Genomic DNA, 23,003 nt, shown 5'->3' on the forward strand with positions numbered 1-23,003 from the left:
TCAACTGGAGGCTGTTTAGTCTACCAAGCCCTGTGCACCCTCCGAAGTCTGGAGAAGTTGTAGATGGACAGATTGGCCTCACCACTGGGTGAGGAGGGAAGTTGAAGATACCTTGGCCTTGAGTAAGCTTCCTCAGAGACCCAAATTGAGTCTTCTGATTATTTACATCCCTCATGTTACCACGGAAGGCCAAGCCTATAATAAGCATTTGTTCCTTGTCAGTTTAAAACTTGCTGTAAACTAAGTGACTTTGGATTTGAGGCCAAAACTCTGGGTTCCTTTTTGAATCTTGAGGCCACTCTTGTGTTCCGACTTTGGCTGGAAAACCCCTGCCAGCCCTGCAGAGGGAACGCTGAGTCTGCCCTCCTCTGCCCTCCACATGCCTTTGTCCTCCCTTTGTGCGCACTTTGCAAGAACTGTCCCTGCTCATTGAAAACAGGCGGGTCAAGGTCATTGACTCTTTTCAGTATTTTTCCAGCAGGAACATTCATTCATTGTTTCAACATTTTTTAAGGCAGCACAGCATAGTGATTAAGTACATGGGGCCCAGAGCCAGACTGCCTGGGTTTAAATCATCACTCTGCCACTCAGCTATGTTGCTTCCATACTCTGTGCCTCAGTTTTCTCATCTGTAAATGAGGCTAATTAAATACACATACAGTACACATGTGTAACTATATGAGTGTGGATGCATGTAGCTTATCAAAATGCCTACCTTACAGTAAGTTATCTGTATGCTTATTGTCATAAATCATTTCTTAAAAAAATTTCAGACACTCTAAGGTTAAGTGGAAAAAATGCTTACTATGTACAACTCTTGCAAACACTTCACACATATTACCTGCACTCACGATAACTCCATAGATGCCATCATCCCCTTTTCACGCATGGAAGCTAAGACCCAGAGATCTTAAATAAACTGTTCAAGGAACTCAGACTTCAGAGCTTGTGGTTATAACTGCTGTGCATGAAACTTGTCTTCCCAGAAAGTATAATATATTGACTCTAACAGGCTGGCAGTGGTGACATTGGTGGTCCCGGCAATGTCAGTGACAGTAATAACCCCAGCTGAGTGGTGAGAGGGCACAGCGTATGCCAGGTGTCATTGCCTACTGCTCCCTGTGCCTTGTGAGGGAGGCAGTATTACGGTCCCTACAGATGCAGAAGCCGAGAAACACTGCTACTGTGGCAGCTGTCATGGGACTGAGCCACAGTTTGAGTGTAAACTTGCCTGATTCCAGTGTCCTTGGCCTGAAAACCATCCTGAATGCCTCCAGCCTGATTTCCATGTCCTAGACCAGGCAGCCAGAGTGCGTCAGGCAGGACAGACTTGTGCGTTCAGTGAACTTGGAAGGTTTCTTCGTGACTTCTGCTCTTAGGTCTCTCTCACCTGACTCTCTAATTTTTTTTTTTTTTAAGTCCCAAAGAAGGTTAAAATACACGTTCTCCTGGGACACACCACAGCAACTGTAATAAAGTCCTATTTTGTTTTGTTTTTGTTGAGTGTGGGTCAGTTTAATAATCCTCAACATGAATGAATTTAAAGGGTTTTCTTAAACTCATATCAAATATTGATTAAGCCTGGATCACAGTTTGGGATCTGGTGGGGGTTTAGGCAGGAAACCAGCAGTAAGGAGAAGTGCAGTGTTTTCCAGAAGAGGGCGAGGGCCCTGGGCCTCTGCAGAAGGGTGGCAGTGGCACAGATGGTCTGCGTGACAGCTCCACCTGATGCGTGTTTCCGGAAGAAGTGCCGTGGCCCAGGTGGGGTGGGAATGGGAAGTACGAATCCTGAAGTCCCCCGGAGCCCAGACAGGGCCACGCTCACTGACGCAGGGCACACGAGACCAGACAAAGAGCAGCGTCCTTGGACGTCACACCCCTCATGCCAAGGACATGACACATAAGGGGAGGTGCCATTTTGTCTGACTAAGAAGAAATACTCTTCTTTGTGGTCACAGGGAAGTGTGGATTTTTCCCTCTTCAATACCTTATTAGTGAAGACACATGAGAGTTTCATGTTTTACGTTTTTAATATTTTTATGTTTCGGCAGTATTCTTCCTCAGTAATTCCCCAATAATTTTGAAATAGTAATCTGTTTTCCTCTCCCCTTTAGTCATATATTGTTTGAATTCTTAAAGCTATATATGTCAGCATGTAGTTGTGTATTATCTTTAACGTAAAAACACATACACATATGCATGTAATTTGTTGTCTCTCAGAACTCTTATGAAGGGAAAAATATTATTCTCTATACAAGGTTAGACTTTTCAGACATCTTTACTTTCAATTTTTGAGATGTATTTATGATGCTGAGCTGTTTCATAGGTGGCATCTGTCCCCGTGGTATAATGGGGTGATGCATCCCCAATAACTTGAGCTTCAGCAGCCACACTGCAGTGTGACAGACATGAATACTTGGGTTAAGAAACCTGAAAAACTAGCCCAGATCAAAATCTCTGGGAGCAGCCCACAAAAATAAAAGTAGCAAACACTTACATTTTGTTTAAAGGAAGTTGTGGGGGATAGCCTTAACATCAGGTTTTTTTTTTCCTCTTAACATGGACATATGGATATGGATGTTTTTGTCAGAATTAAGTCATTAGTAAACTCCTTCTGAAGACTGGTCTATTTCATTTTCTTAGGAATGAAGATGGGCCTTACAGGGTGAGGCCCTTTGAATTGGCAGGCTCTGTAGGATTTGGCTATAAAGTATTTGGGCTTTTTGAAATGGAATACTGTATGTCTCTTTTGGCTATGGCCTTAAAGACGTATGACTTTATTGTGAAATTTCATTGGGATTTTTTTTTTTTTTTACATCATAGTAAAAGGCAGTGCAGTTTTCAAGGAGCATGATACTAGATTGTGAGATCCTTGAGGGAAAGAAGAAGCCTTATTTATCTCTTTTCTCCCTGTTTTGGAAACAAACCCTATATATAGTTGGTACTCAGTAAATATTTACTGTGGTGAATTCGATCTAAAATTGTTTCACCCATCCCCCCCACCCACCTCCCCTCTGGTAACCACCAGTTTGTTCTCTATATTTAAGAGTCTATTTTTTGTTCGTCTCTATTTTTCTTTGTTCATTTGCTTTGTTTCTTAAATTCCATGTATAAGTGAAATCATATGGTATTTGTTTCTTTCTGACTGGCTTACTTCACTTAGAAGCAAGTCCATTGATGGACACCTGGGTTGCTTCCATATCTTGGCTATTGTAAATAATGCTTCAATAAACATAGAGGACCATAGATCTTCCCAAATTAGTGTTTTCATATTCTTTCGGTAAATAACTAGTAGTATAATTATGGATCATATGGTAGTTCTATTTTTAATTTTTTTGAAGAACCCTCACACTGTTCACCAGTTTCATTCCCATCAACAGTGTGCAAGGGTTCCTTTCTCTGCACATCTTCACCAACAGTTCTTGTTTCTTGTGTGTGTGTGTGTGTGTGTGTGTGTGTGTGTGTTTAATTTTAGCTATTCTGACTGGTGTCAGGTGGTATCTCATCATGGCCTTGAATTTCCCTGATGATGAGTGATGTTGAGCATGTTTTCATGTATCTGTTGGCCATCTGGATGTCTTCTTTGGGGAAATGTCTGTTCTTGTCCTTTGCCTATTTTTTAATTGGATTTTTGGGGGTTTTTTTTGGTAATTGAGTTGTGTAATTTCTTTAGAGTTTTTTATATGAATTCCTTATCAGATATATCATTTGCAAATATCTTTCCCACTCAGTAGGTTGTCTTTTTGTTTTGTTGTTTGTTTCCTTTGCCGTGTGTCCTATGAACTTTTAATATCCTTTCAAATTTGGTATAACAGACAGACGCCATATTGAATCACTTCAGGACACGCTTAGGTCAGGAAAAGTAAGGGAGAATTACGCTTCTCTTCTGGTGACCTTACTTGTTTCTCACTTCAGTAAGTATGAATTGAGAACATTTCCTTTTCTTACCTTTCTCTTCCCTTTATTTAACTAACCGAGTCACCAACAATTTATTTAGCATATGTTTTATATGATTGATTGGGCTAAGCTGCGGGACTACAGAGGTAAATAAAATCTAATACTCGCTTCCCAAAGAAGACAGGTCAATAAAGTCATTGTTCTAAGTGACCTGAGAAGGAGTTATCTGTATGCCACTAACCTCTTTTATTATCTTCTCTTTCCCATATTCATTTGTCTTTCTCCCTTTGAGAGGTAGAATGCTCCTAGGACACGTGGGGAGAGAGGACAAAGCCAGATCCACAAGGCTGTGCTCAGACGTGGTCTAGCTAGTCGGCTGTGTTTTGTGCGGCATCAACTAGTAGAGTTGACTAGAGAGCAAATGAGTTGCGGAGTCTTTGTGCAAGTGACCTGAAGTTCATTGGGTTGATTATATAGCTGTCACTGACCACGATACAGGATGGACAGTGGTAAAAAGAGATAAGCAGAGCTGGATCAATCTCTGGGTGTGTTCAGGGGCCAGAGAGAACGATTACGTGGGGTGGGGGAGAGGGAGGAAGAAAGGGGAGGAAATGGTGAGGCTTGGGCTGCCTGACGGGCTGGGGCGCTGGTAATCTGTTGTCTCACGTAGGCACGAGGATACCGCGTATTTCTGTGTTTGGCGTTCGGTACACATTCATCTCACTTAGATGAATCCTGTGTTGTTGTATTTTTTTTTCCTTAAATTTCCTATTGTTTTCTAATTTTTCCGTGTCACCCTCGTGCAGGAGCCATGCTGATCTTCTGCGTATCGTTCCAGTGTTAGTGGACGTGCTGTCGAAGCGAGCACTGCTTTCTGACTTCTAATGTGATTGTCGATATGACTGTCCCTTCGCTTTTGTGAGGATGGAGTGTACATCCTGTGTGTTTTGTTCTTTTTCACGGCAGGCGGCTTTCAGACTGCTTCCCAGGCACTAAAGGATTTAGTTGGAGTATTTTCCCCAGGGGAGTTAGGTTTCGATCTATCTGGGAATTACTGATTGTTGTCCTATTTTGTTTATAAGGATATCATCTCAGAGCCCATTTTCCTTTTTCCCTCTTTCATCTCAGAACTTTCTCTCATCTCCCGAGCAGTGGTTCTGGACGGTTGTGGCTGTGTGTGTATTCGAGGCTCTCACATAAAAGGATAATACTTGTTTTGCTAGCGTAAGTGGAGAAGGAATAATATATATCAATCCATGACCTAAATAAGGAATGACAAAATACGATACGTTTCTATAGCTATTCTAGCTCTATATTCAGTGTGACCATAGTAAACCTAATATTTATTGCTGTTACCTATTAGCAGTATTTTAGCCTTTTTTGTTTCCTTGCCGTGGCTTAACACGGATTATTAGCTGCAAACTAATATCATTATTGCTTTTCTTTCAAATTTGCAACTATGCCGTATTTTCTTTTAAAATTTTTCATGTTTATTTTTTGAGAGAGAGAGAGAGAGAGAGAGAGACAGCCCACGAGTGGAGGAGGGGGCAGCGAGAGAGGGAGACAGAATCTGAAGCAGGCTCTAGGCTCTGAGCTGTCAGCACAGAGCCCAACGTGGGGCTCAAACTCACGAGCTGTGAGATCATAACCTGAGCCAAAGTCGAATGCTCAACGAACCCCAGGTGCCCCATGTGCCCCGAGCTACCCAGGTGCCCCAAACTTCGCTGTGTTTTCAACTCAACAGTTGCAAGTTGATGGCCAAGTGTGTGCAGAGCATTACACTAGGAGCTGGTAGAGGCCATGGAGGGGAGGAGTGGAGGGTCTCTGCCTTCCAGGGGCTCATGATCCAGGAGAGAGGATGTGTCCATAAATCATTCTGTTATCAGGCAGCACAGAACTCAGCAACTGAACAACATCACGGCTCTGTGGGCATGGGTGGGCAAATAGAAAATCTACACAGAAGTTACCCCACGTTCGTGAATTTCTTTGGTTAGTGGAGTTGTTCCACGGTGCCTGAAAGCCTCCTTGTGCACAGTGCTGGGCACACACTGTAACACCTCCTCTGAGTGTGTTGGAAAATAGTACACATGTGGTAAAAAGTCCAAAACTCATTAAAAGGGTATGCAGTGGAAAGTACGTCTGTCTCTTAACACATTCCGTCATTTTTTTCTCTCTAGAGACACCCACTTTTCACAATTTCCTGTGTGTGATTAATTGCTGAAGATGTGTTGCTGATAGATTCTTTCGAAATTTCATTGACTTCAACCCAGTGTATTAAACATTGTCAAATGTGCCAGGTGCTGTGTTAAGTACTGGGAACACCAAGACTAGGATTCTGATCTGTGAGAGTTCACGGTTTGGTACACATGAAGATATAACTTAGTCTATAACATGTTCTGTGGTGTAATGGAGATATGGGCTAAGTGTTCTGATAACCCAGGGACGGGACGAATGACTCCCCACTCTTGGGTGGGGCTGGGGCCGCTTCACAGAGACCATGAAACTCGGGGATGTGGGGACGGGGGGGTAGGTAAGTAAATCTTTGGCCCAAAGAACCATATGCTCAAAGAAAGAGAAGGCTTGAAATCTATGTTGAGTGTGTCAGTAGGGGTAGGGTGTAGGATATGTGCAGTGGCAGATAACATCGGGAGGTTGAGGCCAAATTATCAAGAACACCGAATTTCTCATCCTGCAAAATTTGGACATCAATCATCCCCTGTAAGGGTGAAGGGAAGAGGTTGAAGGAGTTGGGAGGGAGGTGAGGAGTATCTGTCTTCAGAAGGATGTTCCACTTCTTGATGTGTGGAACGACAGGGGAGGATGTACAGGTGCAGGGATCAGTTAGGTTACAACCCTGGCTGTCACCTGGACAGGATGAAATGAGAAGGTGGCAGTGGGAATGACGAGGAAACGCACCTGAGAGATCCCACAGAGGGACACATGACACGTTCTGATGATGACAGGAAGGGATCAGGCACGCTCCTGTTTCAGGATTCGTGCACCTGCTAAGAGGAAGTCAGAGACGAGTGAGCTAGACACAGTCTTTGTGCCGAAGGAGCCTGCCGTCTAGTGAGAAACCACACTCTCATGGTGCAGAAGTAAGAGACGAGAAGCAAAGGCCACCATGAGAAGACATCAAGACTTGAGCGGTGGACGTATAAAAAGCCATCAGCGATAGAGGAAAAGTGATCGATCATACAGGCGGATGGGACACGGTCTAGAATAGGGCCGCGGCGGGAGTCTGAGCAGGGAGAAAGTGCCTCTTAGCGTCTGACCACTGCTGCGAGAAGTCTAGTGGAGACGCAGAGAGAGCGGCCGAGTTGACATCCATAACGTTGTTTTAAGTTTGTTTATTTAGAGACAGAGTGCAAGCGGGGAAGGGGCAGAGAGAGAGGGCAGAGAGAGAGAATCCCAGGCAGGCTCCCCACTGTCGGCTCAGAGCCTGACGCAGGGCTCGAACTCATGAACTGTGAGATCATGACTTGAGCAGAAACCGACAGGTGGATGCTTAACCGGCTGAACCCCGCAGGCGCCCGAAGGACACGGTGACTTGTAGGGGCACACGTGACCGGTGTGGCGGGGAAAGAAAGGTCCGAGTGGGAGGCCTTGCAGGGAGTGGGGGTGGGGTGTGTGTGGAGGGGTGGGGGCGGGGGTGAAGCGCCTGGCTCCATTGGCCTTGACGCGGACAGCCCGGGCAGAGGATGGGGGGGGGAGAGGGAGGGGGAGGGCTCTCCTGCCCCTGCCGTCTCCTCAGTCGAGGAAGCCGGTGATGCAGGCAGGGAGAGGGAGAAGGTTCTTCAGAGCCCCCCACCCCGGGGCGTCTGTGCCTGGCCCCGAACCCGGGCCGTGCCTGCCCGCTGCCTTCACAGGCGAGCCGTTTTGTTTGCTCCGTTGGCTGTGGAGCGTCTAATTCTGTGCCTAAACCCACATGAGATCATTTTCTCTGGGCTTTTTGATTCCCCCGGGAAAGTTGTGCCTCCCTTTGCCCGTAAAGCTCGCTGAGTCACCTGTCGTCCCCCACGGGACCGGCCGTGTCCGCGCCGTCCTGACCCGCACGGACCGCGCCGCGGGGAAGAGACGAGGCCGGGCCTCCGAGAAGGTTCCGGCCGGTGCAGGGAGCCGGGCGGCTGACGGCCGCGGTCCCCACAGGGCCTTCTGGACACAGCAGCCGCCTCCCCCCGGGGGGAAGCCAGGGGGTCCCTTGGGTCACCAGAGCCCCGGGCTGCAGGAGCGGTTGGAGTGAGTGGCGCGCTTCTGTTGTTCGTAACTTTCTGTAATGTGTGATAACAAGGAGCAGTGTATGGTAACAAAGAACACTCTGTTAGCACGAGTTATTTTAACCACCGGCTTTCGGCTGCTCAGCCTTTTTTCCCCTTCTTCCTCACAGCTCCGTTTCTGGCTCCACGTCTCTGTCACCCACCTCCACCCCCTCCCCAGCTGCTTCCTCCCCGGCTCCTTGTGGGAAGTCTTTCCCCGTGGCTGTGTCTCCTCCACCGCGGAGAACCTGCTGGAGGCTTTTGGCTTTCGCAGCATTAGCAGTCGGCCACTGTCTTTCCCTCTCCGCGCGCAGACCTTTCTCGCGAGGGGTTCTTCACATTTAGAGAGCCCCCAAGATGGTGGGTCACGTGTGTGTGTGTGTGTGTGTGTGTGTGTGTGTGTGTGTGAGAGAGAGGGAGAGAGAGAGAGAGAGAGAGAGAGAGAGAGAGAGAGAGAGAGAGAGAGGTGACGGGTGGTAGATCACAGGTTTTGAGGGGTTCAGAGTTGTCTCTCTTCCCAGAGGGACTCCTTGCTGAGTTTTCAAGGCTACTAAGCCCCAAACACAGAGTAACCTTTATTAAACTGGGCCTGGAAAAGTTTTGTTTTGTTCTTAAAAACCTGACCTTGGACTTTGAGTGGTAACTGGGCCCCGAGTGACTTTGACCCCGCGGAGAGAGGTGGGAGATCAGATGTGACCATGGTGCAAATGGCTGTGAACCCAGAGGGGTCAAACAGAGGCGCTCTCTTCCTCTAGAGGTAATTTCTGTGTGCATCCTCCTGTATTCCGGCGCGAGATAGCAGGTGAGACCAGAAATTGTCGACGTAGGCAAAGGATATCTGAGACAAGGGTCTCCAGTAAGCTTTACTAATCGTCTTGCATCAATTTCAAGGCTGAGAGTGATTTTATAGCTCTCCTTATACTTTGTGCAGTGGAGTTTTGTTTGTTTGGCTAGGTTTCTAAAACACACTGCATTTTTTTTCCCCTCAAATCCCTTTACTCTAAAAACTTGTACGTGTCTTCAATGGTATAAATCATCCCAAGAAAGAATATGTTAGCAGTCTAGAGATTTCACTGGAAAAAATCCCTGTGGCTTGGCTGTGTGCCCTTTGAAAAGTCAATTAACATCTCCATTGCTCATTTTCTTTACCTGTAAATGGAGGGGGCCCTGAGCAACCCTAATGTCTTCTCCATTTCAAACATTGATTAGTAATTGGACAGATTCAGAGCTGGAAACTGGATTTCACTTAGTATTTCAATTCCACGGGTCTGGTAGCAGGTACCGAGAGGGCTGAGGGAAGGGATGATAGACTGATAGGCTCAGTTGGAAAGAGTGTGGTATTGATTAGTGATGTCTGCCTTAAATGCAGCAATTAGGGGTGGTGGCCTGTGTGTGTGTGTGTGTGTGTGTGTGTGTGTGTGTGTGTGTGTGTGTTTTACCATTCCTTCTCTAGCCCTACTAAGAAAGTCCATAAGGCAGTTGTGTTTTCATTTAGCATGCACCGCCCCCCCCCCCCCCACCACACATACACCCCTGTCATCTGTACCAAATTGTTGATGAAAACCCTCAGCATGTGCTCTATTCCTTTTCTGGATTATTTAGCTTCAGTTAAATCAGATTTCTGTTTCCTGCTTCATATGTCTTAAAACCAAAGGGAATAGAGAAAAGGGTGTGTGAACTGCTCATTTGAAACACATCACTACTTCAAACCAAAACCTTGGTCACTTGCAGAAGACCGGATACAAAATTATAGCTAGTTACCCATCTAATCTGATATAGCATTGAGCCCTAAAATGTGACTTTTTTATGATCATGGCCCTAGGATCAAAAAGGTATGGAGAATTACATATGGGAAGTTATATAAACTCTGTCTTAAGCCTGTTTCACAGGCGACTACTAACGTTTTTTATAATTGCTCTAGGATGTTTGACAAAATTATGTTTTCAAAATATACCCAGGTGAAGAATGGAGAGCTAAAAAAAAAAAAAAAAAAACAACAACAAAAAAACCCCAGTGGTTTTAGAATGCTAGATGGGGACGGGTGATGTAAATCAGATTTCAAGGTTCATCTTGACCCGCTGTCTCTCGGGACACTGATCAAAGTTTGGTGAATCCTTCTGATGCGGAGTTATTCATTAGAGTTCTCAGCACATAATTATGGACTGTCAGAAGATTTCGGTTTTGTGTAATAAATGAGTAGCATGCCTGCGGCTTGCTGAGGTGTTTGGCTTAATAAGCTCATAAGATGGGTTGTTTTTCTTCTCCCTCAAGACCTGAGCAGACTGGCTTATGTCTTGTCCACCCAACTCAAACGAAGGTGAGCAGACCAGGATTTAGATTTCTTTAAAAGTTTGTTCCTGAGAGGAAGACACACAGCTTATTTCATGCCCTTTTCCTTTGTTCTTTCTTCTTTTGAATTGGAGGCATAACAGATTTTGTTTTCATGCCTAAATCTTGGTAAGGATGTAGAAGTTTTCTCCTACCACGCGTGGTTATATACAGTAAGATGTTAGTAAATCGGTGCTGATAAGCCGTGCCACATTTAAATTGCTGCCTGCATGATACCCTTACCCGGGGATGCAATTATTTCCCTTGGTTTTGACAAGATGTCAGCTGTGATATGCACAGAGCAGAAACATATCCTAAGACACTATGGTGCGTTAAAGATCTTTCCAGAGGAAAACTCAAGTACGTGTCTGGGGCTCCCACTCTGACTCCATCCTCTGCCATTGTATGTTTGTTTATGTTTAGATTATTAGCTGATTATGAAGGGGCATTTAAGAAGCTTGAACCATTCTATTTAGTGATCATAATTAGCAGGGGTTTCTAGGAATATTGTGCCTTCATTTTCAGTATAAAGAGAGAGAGAGCAATTCGTCGTTAGTCATTCTGCCGGTAATGGTGGCAGAGGCACTTTTTTACAATAGCTTCAAGAGGGAAATACAGGTGGCTAATTGCCACAGGATTGTATTGCACACCTACTGGGTGTGCTCACTGTTGAGAATACAGAGGTGCGTCAGATACAGAGCCAGCCAGTGAAAAGTTTGCAGTCTAGTCGGGGAAGTATATTAGGATAAGCTAGTTGCTATGAGAGACCCCCAAATCTCAACGGGCTCACTTTTGAGTTTCCAGTGAAAGTTTATTTCCATCTAGTTGGGCGCTTTTCGTACACTCATCCAGGGACCCATGCTCTACCCGCCTTGGCTCCTTTACCCTGGAAGCCTACAGTGCTCTCCCCGTTTAGCCAGATGAGGAGCGAAGGAAAAGAGGATTGCATATGAGAGGTCTGAAAACAGTCCCTACTGTTCCTACTTCATCGGCTACAAAGGAGGTGCATGGCCAAATGCAGGTGCAAGGGAGGCCAGGGAATGTAGTCTGATACGGTGCAAGCCGACAGCCTCTGTCCCCAGAGGTGTACTTGCTTATAGCAGGAACGTGCCACGGAGTAGAAAGAGTTGAATGTGGTTAGGGCAGAAGGGACAAAGCCCTGCCTGGAGAAGCCTGGGAGAGAGGAACTGGATGCCTTAGAATATTTTGAGAAGAAATCAAGCAGGTCACGTTTATACCAGTTGAGTCTGGCAGTCATGTTCCCGCATAGCGTGGCGATCCTTGGTGCTGTGTTGGGATTTGAGCGTTTGGACTTGGATTGAACATGAAGCTCATTGTGTAACCCAGGCGCAGCTACGGGAACCGTGGTGGCCTCGGTCACTCAGTCTTGGAGCAGACTCTGGCGTCATGACCGAGAGCCAGCCTGCCAAGGCTGGAAAAATGCTCCACAGAGCCTGGCTGTGGGAATCCGGTTGGTTTGTGGACCTGCGTGTGTACAGGGGCCGTGAATGGCAAAGAAGATCCAACAGAAGGCCTGGCGTTGGGTGTCACTGCTGACCAGCCTTGTGCCGCTGGCCTCCCCACTTGATCTTTCTCAGCCTTGACATCCATAATACATCCTCGATGCCTTTAGATTGCTTCTGTTGGTGACTCAGTGGGATTTCAGGTTTGTGCTGACTATAAGATGCGTCTTATTTAGGGCTAAGATTAGAGTCAGAAATCTAAGGGGATGCCAGAAGCCCATTCATCCAAATAAAGAATATTTTACTGTAATATTTGAAGTAATCAATATTAATACCAAGAAATCCATGTTGGACAAAATATCAAAATTTAAAATAGCACAGAATCAGTATTCCTGATTTTTCCTTTTTTTTTTCAAATGTTTATTTATTTTTGACAGACAGAGAGAGATAGAGCATGAGTGGGGGAGGTGCAGAGAGAGGGGGAGACACAAAATCTGAAGCAGGCTCCAGGCTCTGAGCTGTCAGCACAGAGCCCGACGTGGGGCTCGAACTCACAAACCATGAGGTCATGACCTGAGCCAAAGTCAGATGCTCAACCGCCTGAGCCACCCAGGTGCCCCCTGATTTTTCCTTTTGCCCCAGCTCCAGTATGGATCAGCACAGTCTGTTCATGATATTGTCATTACCTAAAATTTTGATATTTTGTTTATCGTGGGCTCTTTTGTATTGATGTTGATTATTGAAGGTATTGTGCCAAAATGTTACTTATTTTGATTACTGTTTTTCGAGGCCCCTTAAATAGTATATTTGAGATGAATGCCTCACAGCTTATCCTAGACTGAGCCTTGGTTTACTTTCTTCTGTATCCCCAGTGCCTAACACAATGCTTGGGAGATGCTCAAGAATGCAAGAATATTGGAAAAATAAATGGGTAAACTAACAGGTGAGGCATCTTGGAATTGGAAGAAAGGATAGGAGGGTTTGGGACTCATAGCACGCAGTCACTGGCTGAATCGCAAAGCCAGGTTGCAGAGTGGCCCAGCGAGCCCAGAGTCACTGGGTCTCACCAGCTGACAGATTCCCGCGTACTTTTACAACAGTATTTTCCAGATGGATCCTTGTTTGTAGTCTTAAACGATCATGCATATTTTTCATCTTTTAGGACAGTACTCATAGTATCTCCTCTTTTATCAACAGATATCTGTCAAATACCTACCTTTCTCTTTTTTTCTTCTCTTTTCTTCTTTCCTTTTTAGTATTTTTTTTTTTTTTGTGTGTGTGTGTTAGGGGGCAATGTTTATATTTGCTTATCAGTAGCTACGGTTTATTGAATTTCTCTTGTGTGTTGGATTTTTTTTTTCATGATCGCAGAAACCTTTTGAGGTAGTGGGTTGGCTTTTTTTGTTTGGTTTTTGTTTTTGTTTTATGTGTGTATCAGAAGAGGAACCTCTTCTGACCCTGGTTCAGAGTGGTCGAGCTAGGATTTCAGTCCTGGCTTCTCCGGGTTTCTCCAGAGCCCAGGCTCTTCCCGGCACTGAGGACAGGCTTGGGGATGAAGGTATTTTCCAGGTTGTGACCTGCACTGTGTCCCCAAAGCAGAGGAACAGAGGAACTTTCCTGGAGAGGGAAACCCCATCAGTGGAACAAGGCCCTCCAGGCGTGCAGACAGTTCTGGATCGGGTGGCCTCCCTTTCTCGCTGGCTTCGCTCTGCTTTGCGTGTGCTGCAGGAGTTTGCGAAAGCAGCCTGCCTATCAGAGCAAGCACAGGGTAGGCATCGAGGCCATCTACTTCCTAGTCAGGCTTTGACCAGGATTTTAAACAAGTCAAGTTCTCTGGACTTTCATCTTTTCTTCTGTGAAGAGGGAATAATTCTGACACTTCTCACTTACCCCCTTTGTTGTCAGTAGTTGAGAAGGCACAAAGAAAAAAGTATCTGCACGTCATAAATATCACCTATGCAAAATATTTGGGATTTGCTTCAAAAGCAATATGACCCCATTTTCGGGGGATCAAAGAAGATAAAGACATAAGTGGAAAACCTAGCTATCGTGGAAGATGGATACAAGAAAACCACCTCTAATGTGAAATATCTTGTTTGCATTAAACTCTTTCATGTTTGAAGAGTTTGAGTATCACCAAGACCTGGTTCAATTTAACAATTGAAAAAGAAAAGCTACATGTTCAGCGAATAGCCTGGACATTTTTTTTTTTTTTTAAGAAAAGGAAGCTTAATGGATTTGGGGGGTGGGAAGGAGGCATTTCCAACTTGAGATTTCTCTTACTCAGGACTGTCAAGGCTCTCTCTGAGCTCTGAAGTAGCTAAACACACTTTTAGTGGCTTCACTGAAAGAAAGAGGAGCCAAGAACTCTCATGCCAAACTTCAAGCTGGAGCGGATTTTTAAAATCATGTTAGAAACCTCTGAAAGAAGGACAGTTGTAATGAAAGACGCTGACGTATTCTTAACGGTAGGGATGGCAGTGACACGGTGATTCCTCTGGGTTTCCTTTTGTGGTCGGAAGATGGGGCTGTGGATGGGACAGTTATGTGCGTGGCTGAGATCTTGTGTTTTGCTTGAGCTATTACTGGGGCCACGCAGATGTCCAGAGAGCCCTGGGACCGTGTAAGAAGAATTACCTAGTTATAGAATCATAAGATTTGGAAGAGAACTCAAGTTGTATAGATGAGTGGTTGCCAGACAGGGTTCCACTGAACCCAAGAGTTTCACAGAAGGATGTGGGCGGGGAAGGTGGGGGCAGGGCTCTGGAGAAGCTGCAGGTCGGGGGTGGGGCCAGGCAGGTAAGGGTAGGATGCTGAAGGCTCACAATTTAGCCAAAGCGCCTGTGCTTTTATATATATTGAGTTTGGCCCAAGGCTGTATTTGTGAAAAGAATTTCATTGACAAAAATACTTTTAAGATGGCTGACCTGGTTTAACTTTCTCTCCATTCAGGAATTTCCTTTACTATATTCTAGATACTATATTCTAGATGTGAGGGAAATGCTTCTGAATTTACCAGCCCCAGCGATAGGGAAACTGTATCAGCCAGGGTCCACTAAAGACACCGGAATCCCACCAGTCATTTTAACAGAGAGAATCCATCCTATAGAATTGTTAACTGGGTATTAGGGGAATGAAAAGGTACAGAGGAGGACGAAGCAGCTGTCACCCCTGGAGATGGGGGCAAGGAGAAGAAGTCAGAATGATGAGAACTGAGGAGCTCAGGAAAGGGTCCCAGGGAAGAGCTGGGAACCAGGTCTCTGAGGAGGAAAGTGCGCTCATGAGGCTGGTCCCAAGAGCCCTGGAAAAACTACAAAGTGTAATCAGTTGCGGCTGCCAAGATGGGGGACTGTTCCTGGGGAGATGCTGGAGGGGACAGAGGAATGTGGAAGGAGCCAGCCTTTCTCCCTCTTGGGGTTTTCCCCTGGCGCTCCTGTGGGTGGAGGCCAATGGGGGGCCCCCCAGACCAGCCCGGCAAAGGCGGGGTGTGGCTGCAGGTCCCCAGCCCCAGCATCACAAAGCACAGCACAGCAGCTGAGAGGTAGGAGCTTAACAACTGGCACAGGAACCCACTTTCCACCAAGGTTTCCTCTGATATTGTTGAATCAGCCTTAAATGAGAAAAAGAAGCAGACAAGAAAACAAAAGTCCTTTCCCTTTGGAGGGAATTAGGCTCCCTCCCTAAGAATTCTAGGTGCACCCAACCCCTTCAGCCTGCCTGGAGGACGTGTTGAATAGACATTTCGGTTGTCATCCTCTGGACACCTTCCAGTATGTTAGTGTCTCTTGTAAATACAGTTCTCAATTTGTCGGCAGCTGCTGGAAGGCTCGAGACCGTGCATACGTTTTGTCTTAGCAGTTCTACCTCTAGGAATTTATCCTTACGAATTTTTCATGGTTGTGCATAGAGATTTAACTGTGAGGGTATTAATTTTCAAAGTTGCTGACAATTTTTTTTTTAAATTTCATAGAAACCAGAAATGTTCAAGAATGGGAGATTGGTTGTACTGTGGGGTACCTGGCAGGTAGTATAAGTGATGATGAGGAAGAGAGTCCAATTATGTTTTTAGGTAAAAGACACATCCTCATCATGTGTCGACTACATTTGTTGACGAAATACGTCTTTTGTATCTTCACTGGGCAATGCATAGGCAGAAAGATTACTGGAGCAGCCAGGACACTGGAAGCTGCCCCCTGACTGTATGACTGTAAGCAAGTCTCTTAAATAAGAACTTAAGTTTCTGTATATGGAAAATCCAGAAGTTTGCAGTCGATGATCCTTCTTAGACTGGCGTTAGCGGTGGATTCTGTGGTTTGGTGAAAATGCCCGATGGACCAAATGGAAGCAAAATCCCATTTACCGAGATCATGGTTGCTCTGTAGGTGACATAGGTGGCTAGGACCAGGTGACTGAAATATAACTGGGTCCTGTGTCGATGATTTAAACAAATGCCATCTAAGAAGAGATCTTGGAACAGGGATAGGGCCTCAAACACGGCTCTTCATGGCATTTCCAAATGATTGGAATAGGGAAAACAAAATAAATCTTTGTTGTAATAAGGGATCACTTTATAAAATATAGAGTCACAAGAGGATGTAATTAGTTGGGTAGAATCTCCAAATCTGACAATGGACGGAAAGAGTTTAGAGATTGACAACTGAAGAGACGGAGAACAGGGATGTGGCTGAGTCTCCCAAGATGGTGGGGTTTGGCAATATCTAGAAAGTACTATGAGGAGGAGAACTTGAGTGTTTTCAGAGGCATATGAGCCACAAAAGGCTAATAAGAAAGGAAGTGTTCAGAAAAGATAACTAAATTCCTAGAATTTCTGTGACAAAGCCCAGGTGATGAGGATACCACATCATGGCTTAGGTGGGGCACTGTTCCAACCTCAAATCAAAGCGTGGTTTGGGGACCCACTTGGAAATGACCCTGCTTCTCTAGAGACTTCCTGGTTCACAACGTTGACCGTCCCCAGCCTGGTATAGCTCGACAGTAAATTGTCAAGAAGACCCTAACCCCCTGGGTTGAGAAGGAAGGAGGAGATAGCCAGCTAGAGGGGAGGTAGAGACAAAGAAATGCTAGAGAGTGGGGAGAAAGGATTGCAGCACACTCCTTGTACAAAGTTCAGTGAACAAAACTGGACACCCATACTTTGGCGCTCAGTTTGTATAATGGGATTCTGTGAGTTACTTTTTCAGTAACTATTTTGTGTCCTGTATCATAAGCAGGGGTTTCTGTAAAACACATCAGATACGCACAGACCCATCACTAAACACTTCCTGGGTGCCAAGTGCTGCTCTGTATACTGTGCATGTTTTCATTTATTGGAACTCCCCATTAATTCTTTAAGGTAGATGCTCATTATTATTCCCACATCAGAGACTAAGAAACTGAACTAGAGAGAAGTTAAGTCCTTAACTAGGGATGATTTGAACCCAGGCAGCCTGACCATGACTTACACTGTCCACCACCGTGTTGTGTTACCCTGTACCTGGTAAGTCCTGGTCAGGGCTGGGGAAGAGTGGTATGTTACCCAGAAGGGACCATCCTGAGTTTCTGCTTTGTGGCTATGTATTGTATCTCCCAGCCAGTTCTGCCCTTGTCATACCACACGGGTCTGTGGATCAGCTCTTTAAGCCTGGGAATGGAGAGGCGGGCTCCTTTTACAAAGTGAGTCCCAAAGTATTGTAGCTCGTGGATGTTTCAGAGTGACGGCAGTGCTTACTCAAAATGCTGAACCCCATCCAAGATCTTCCGAATCTGAAGCTTGGGAGGTGTGAGACCCGACGATCGGAAGGTGTAACATAGCCCCAGGTGATGTGGGAGCACATGAGATTTGAGAGCCACTGCTTTAAGCATCCTGTATGTAGATGAATGTTACCCATCAGTGCTCTCATGCAAGCCCGACTGTAGTGATCATTCTTGTAAACTGTTGCGGATGAATGTGTCTCTGTCTCTACTGTACTGTAGAAGTCAGGTGGTAGGTATTAGAGGAACAGGTGTAGAGCAGGAATGTGGTGGCTACAGGGTTATAAAGCTGGTTTCCAATTTGAGATTGGCAGCCATTTAAAAGAGAGAGAGAGAAGCACTTACTTCAGGGGCCAATATTTGAAAAAACAAAGCAATAAACCCAAGCAAAAATGGATTATGACTACACACACCATGCTCTGTGGCTAAAGCATATGCTTTTATTTAAGAGTTATTTTACTACTAATTTGGGCTTTCAGTTCTATTTGGGGCTATATGTGAACTATAAAATGATGCGTGTAGCTTTGTTAGGCTGCTCATGTATATCACCAGGTTCTCTTTGTAAAGTGATTTATTTTAATGTTTATTTATTTTTGAGAGAGAGAGAGAGAGAGAGAGAGAGAACAAGCAGGGAAAGGGCAGAGAGAAAGACACAGGATCCGAAACAGGCTCCAGGCTCCAAGCTGGACAGCACAGAGCCTGATGCGGGGCTTGAACTCAAAAACCGCGAGATCATGACCTGAGCCAAAGTTGGATGCTCAACCGAATGAGCCACCCAGGCGCCCCACCGGGTTCTCTTGTTGAATCCACTCTACTTTTATAGAAGAGAGAAACGAAATAATCACAGCATCTGCACAGCAACAAGAAGGTACAGTCCTGTCTCGAAAGCCAGTTCTCTGTAATGTGTAGAAATCTCTGTAATAAGCAGGATGTCATAAAAAAAGTTCATGCTTGGCTAGACTTCTCAGTAAATTGTAAAGAGAAAAAAATGTCATGTTTTATTTACACTGAATGTATTTCATACATAGGAACTAAATCTCGATAGCTCAGTAGTGGCTATTTAAAATGTCCCTGTAAGTTTTATAGAAAACTCTTTCTGTTCCCTGAAAATTAACCCACTATTGCCCAAACATCGTTGATGGATTGAAGACATTCTGACTCCACTGTCCGGGAAGAATGGACCCTCCCTGAAACTCTACCCGCTCTCCATGTGGGAACATTGTATATTGGTCCTTGTGCAGTGATCAACTAAAGACTTCATGGCTTGACCCTTTTCATAATAGCCCAAACCGTGCAGTGGTCGTGAATAGCACCGAGCAGTCCATCTTCGAGGGACTGGAGTTGTGCGGGAGCCTACGTTCAGAAAATGGTCAAGCCTAAATATCATTGAGGTGAACTCTAACACAGAAGCTGAGTAGCTTGGAAACAGCCCATAGAATAAAGAAGCCCTGAGAGAGGCTCAGAACTGGAAGTAGAGGATGAGGGGACTATTTCCATGATTAGAGAAGGCATCCCTGCCTAGCTTTGCCTGGCCTTCTCTAGCATCTGAGATGACCGGATGATCCAGCAGGAGAGTATATGTTGAGCTCTATCTTTTACGTTGCAAGAGCTGTTGGCTTCATTCTCTGCCTAAAAGAGTGTTACCAAGGCAGGGAAATGCTACCCATTTGTTGCTTGTCCTTTTCAGGTCTGTTTCTTGATATTGTATTCTATCTTGCTTTGTGATGGATGAGTTTGTATGGTTTTTATAAAACTCTCAGGATGAGTTTTTTAAAAATGTTTATATATTTTGAGAGAGAGAGAGAACACACACAAGCAAGGAAGGGACAGAGAGAGAGGGAGAGAGAGAATCTCAAGCAAGCTCAGTGTTCTCAGTGCAGAGCCTGACGCGGAACTCGATCTCATGAACTGTGAGATCACAGCCTGAGCCAAAGTTAACAGTCAGATGCTTAACCGACGGAGCCACCCAGGTGCCCCCTAGGACGACTGACTTTTAAAAAGATCTGTTAAGAAATTATAAGTTATAACACCACCTTAGTAGGTTTTCCAAAGAGTAAAAATGCCAAATCAGGAATTCTGGGTTCCAAGGAGGATGGCAAAGGGAACACCGAACTTGATCCATCCTGGCAGTCCCAGGAGCAGATCCACAGGAAGTAGTAGGAGCTTCTTAAAGGTAACCGTATTGGCAGCTGTCTCTTAAGGTTTTCCCTAGTACTCCGTTGCTTAACACTTTACAGATATCCATGTACTGCTTTTAAGAGTCAAAATCTGAGGTCCAAGACCAGAAGCGCACAGTGGTAGAGACTTCAAGGCCACGGATAATTAGGAATAGAGCATTTCAGACCCTTATTCTAATTCAACCCCAGCACACTGTGTTGGCAGAGCTGGTAGGGTTTGGTGTCGGGACGGTGAACTGATCCTACTTGCATTTCCCTCAGATCATTTCTGGATTGTTTACGGGTTTCTTCTATACCTTGAAGAAAGAAGAACTACAAGATTTTGATGAAAGATGAGTACTTATGACTTTATTTCCTTATTCACATTGGCCCCGTGGTTACCTAGCAGATCTCTGCCGTGAATATTTCCCATCACGTTGTCCCTTTGAAATGTACCCATAGGCTTTTGAAGCCCATGCCTTCCTGTGATGCATTGTCTCCTGATTTAAATTCAAGCAATGCTTTGTGACAATTGCTAATTCCTGAGTGGGAGCTTTTGGTGTATTAGCATGCTTTGAAATTGAAAGGCCTTACAGATCTCTTTGCATAATATTGGTCAAAGTATCACAAGCCAGGTTTAGGGGAAGAAAAAAGATTCCGGTGGTGAAAGGAAAAAATGATGACAAAGATAGCTGTTTCCTGTGAGTGTACCTGTATGTATCTCTCAGTAGTAAAGTATCAATGCATAAAGGACGGTGGGGGGGGGGGGGGGGCGGCGGTTAACCTTGCTGCCATGTTGCAAAGCTCTTTTCTCTCTTAGCAGGGCTGCTCTGGCTGGCTCATAAAGGAACTGTAAAAAGCTTCCTAGTAAATAATTGGAGACTCACTGGCACCAGATTAATTAGTTGATTACTTCATTGTTTAAATATTTGAGTGCTGATTACTTGGGGTACAAGAATCTGAATATTTGGGGCAGAGTAAAAACTCCATTCCTACTCTCTCGCCCGAGTGGGTGAGTACACGCACACACATGCACAAAGGGACCACCACCTCCTCTGGGGTCGCTTTTGGCCCCAGAGGGTTTAGAGACACCACACTTGTGTCTGGGGACATAGTCACCTGTATCTGAGAGATCCCAGAAACAAACAGAATTTCCCAAGAAATTGTCCTTATTTTTCAGTTTGTTCATTATCCTTCCCCGGAGGAAATCTGAACTGATCCTGAGTCATTATCCATTAAATTGTTATACTCAAGGGAGAGGAATTTGGCGCAGAATGGATCTGTCTAGAACCTTCTTATAATGAGGGGGTTAGCTAACTAAAGTATCTGAAGCACTTTTCTCTAAAGGAATCTCAGCTATGAAATCTCAACTCCAGCAGAGATAGCGAGGACAGAATTGAGATCCAATACGTAAACCATATGTATATACACAATACAGTATGGAGTGTGTGCGTGTGTGTGCACATGCCTAATGTTTTGAATCAGACAGCATCGCTTGAGTATCTTGGTTACACGAAAATGCAAATCGGACCAACTGGACAGTGGGTGAAACGGCTGCTTGAGTGCCCTGGAACCATGTTCCCTGGGTCCCTGCCTCCATTCGACAGGGACGTCACACGTGGCTAGGGCATGCCCAGAGTTTCTCTCCTGTCATCCACAGGCTTCACTTCCCCGATGGGAACTTTGAGCGTTACACTGCATGCTGGAAGACGCATAGTGTCCTTGGGGTTGGTTTGTCTTTAAAATCCGCCGTGGTATTTTAGAACGATTCCCAAATCTTTCATAAAAGAGCTTTGGCAAAACAGCAAAACAGCTGTAAAAGGCCCTGGAGTAAATTTAATGGCTTAATTTCCCTGTAAGTATGCACCGTAGACCAAAAAGCACCCCTCCGCACACACTTTCATTTCAAGGTACTTTCTGCCTCAATCTGAAGTAGGCCTGCAGTGGGGGGAAAAAAAAAAACCTTTTGATGTTCGGTAGAAAAAAATAGCTCAGTGTTTGACAGGTAGGTTAAGAAGAAACTTTAGGTTTTTCAGACAGTAAGTGTCTGTGAAAGCCACTGTGGACTGTGACACACACAGGGACGGGGGCCTTTGGTGTGCTTGTAGGCCATGCACATTTAAACCTATTAATGATTTTTATATGTAAATATCTTATCTCTAATCCTGCTCCCTCCTGGGGATAGCAGCTGGAGGGTTTATGAGCCTGGGGTTTAGAGGGCTGAGGAGCTGTTCCAGAAGCTTAGCTACCAGCCGGGCCGCCCCTCCAATGGTTTTAGGTCCAGAGGCAGTAAGGAGACCCAAAGGAGCAACCTGCAAGTCTCAATATCTGGAAGACAAGGTCGCCAATTAATTCCTCAACCGTAAAGTTGTAGAGCTGGCCGGTATCTGAGAAATCTACTCTGCTCAGCAAGTTCCTACATATTCAACAAGGCATTTTTATTGAGCCTTATCCGAGGCCCTCCAGGCTTCATAAAACTTTGAGTTTTATGGTATTTCTGCTAATCCCATACATTTATTGGAACTAACTCTGTTGGCTGGACCTGAACAAGTCATTTATTTTTCTGGGCCTTAGTTCTCTATGAGTGAGACCGGGAGGTTGGATTATCTAGGGGTTCTAAAATCCATTATTCTGATATTCTTTATTAATCAGTGATCAGACCTGATTTACTGGTCAAATCTGCATTGAGGAGAGAAATGGAATGGACATATTGCGCGCACACACACACATACACACACACACACACACACACACACACACACACACACACACCCAAAACCCCCAAAACCCTGTAGTCAAGAAAGAAAACATGCCCCTGACGGAACTCTCTCTCAGGGCTTCTCCGTGTGGCTGGTCAGACTCCTCTTGTCTCCTGGCGGCTGTTGTAGCATGTGGACTGGACTGACTGACATCAATGACAGAAGGGAGTGTCTCTTCTGAAATTCTTGCTCCTGGAGGCCCAGGGTTTTCTCCCAATATTTACTCTCTTGTTTCTGATTATGAAGATTAGACTTGGTCATTGTAAACAAATTAGAAGGTACAGAAAATCTAAAGGAGGACAAAGGCTAAATTCACCATTCAGAAAAACAGTGAACAGTTTTTGGATATCAGTTTAGTCATTGTTTTTTTTTTTTGTTTTGTTTTTTGTATGT

At 45.0% G+C, this 23,003-nt stretch overlaps 1 protein-coding gene and 1 non-coding gene across 7 annotated transcripts in view; one reads left to right on the forward strand and one right to left on the reverse strand.

Annotated features, from left to right (window-relative positions):
• Nucleotides 1-23,003, forward strand: part of GLIS3 (GLIS family zinc finger 3) — a 540,949-nt gene that overhangs the window by 278,490 nt on the left and 239,456 nt on the right. The gene's annotated exons all lie outside the window — the stretch shown is intronic.
• LOC122205702 lies at nucleotides 4,659-4,765 on the reverse strand. Its single transcript, XR_006196210.1, has one exon. It is a non-coding gene; the product is annotated as a U6 spliceosomal RNA (small nuclear RNA).

Source organism: Panthera leo, chromosome D4 (assembly GCF_018350215.1).
Source record: "Panthera leo isolate Ple1 chromosome D4, P.leo_Ple1_pat1.1, whole genome shotgun sequence".
Taxonomy (NCBI): domain Eukaryota; kingdom Metazoa; phylum Chordata; class Mammalia; order Carnivora; family Felidae; genus Panthera; species Panthera leo.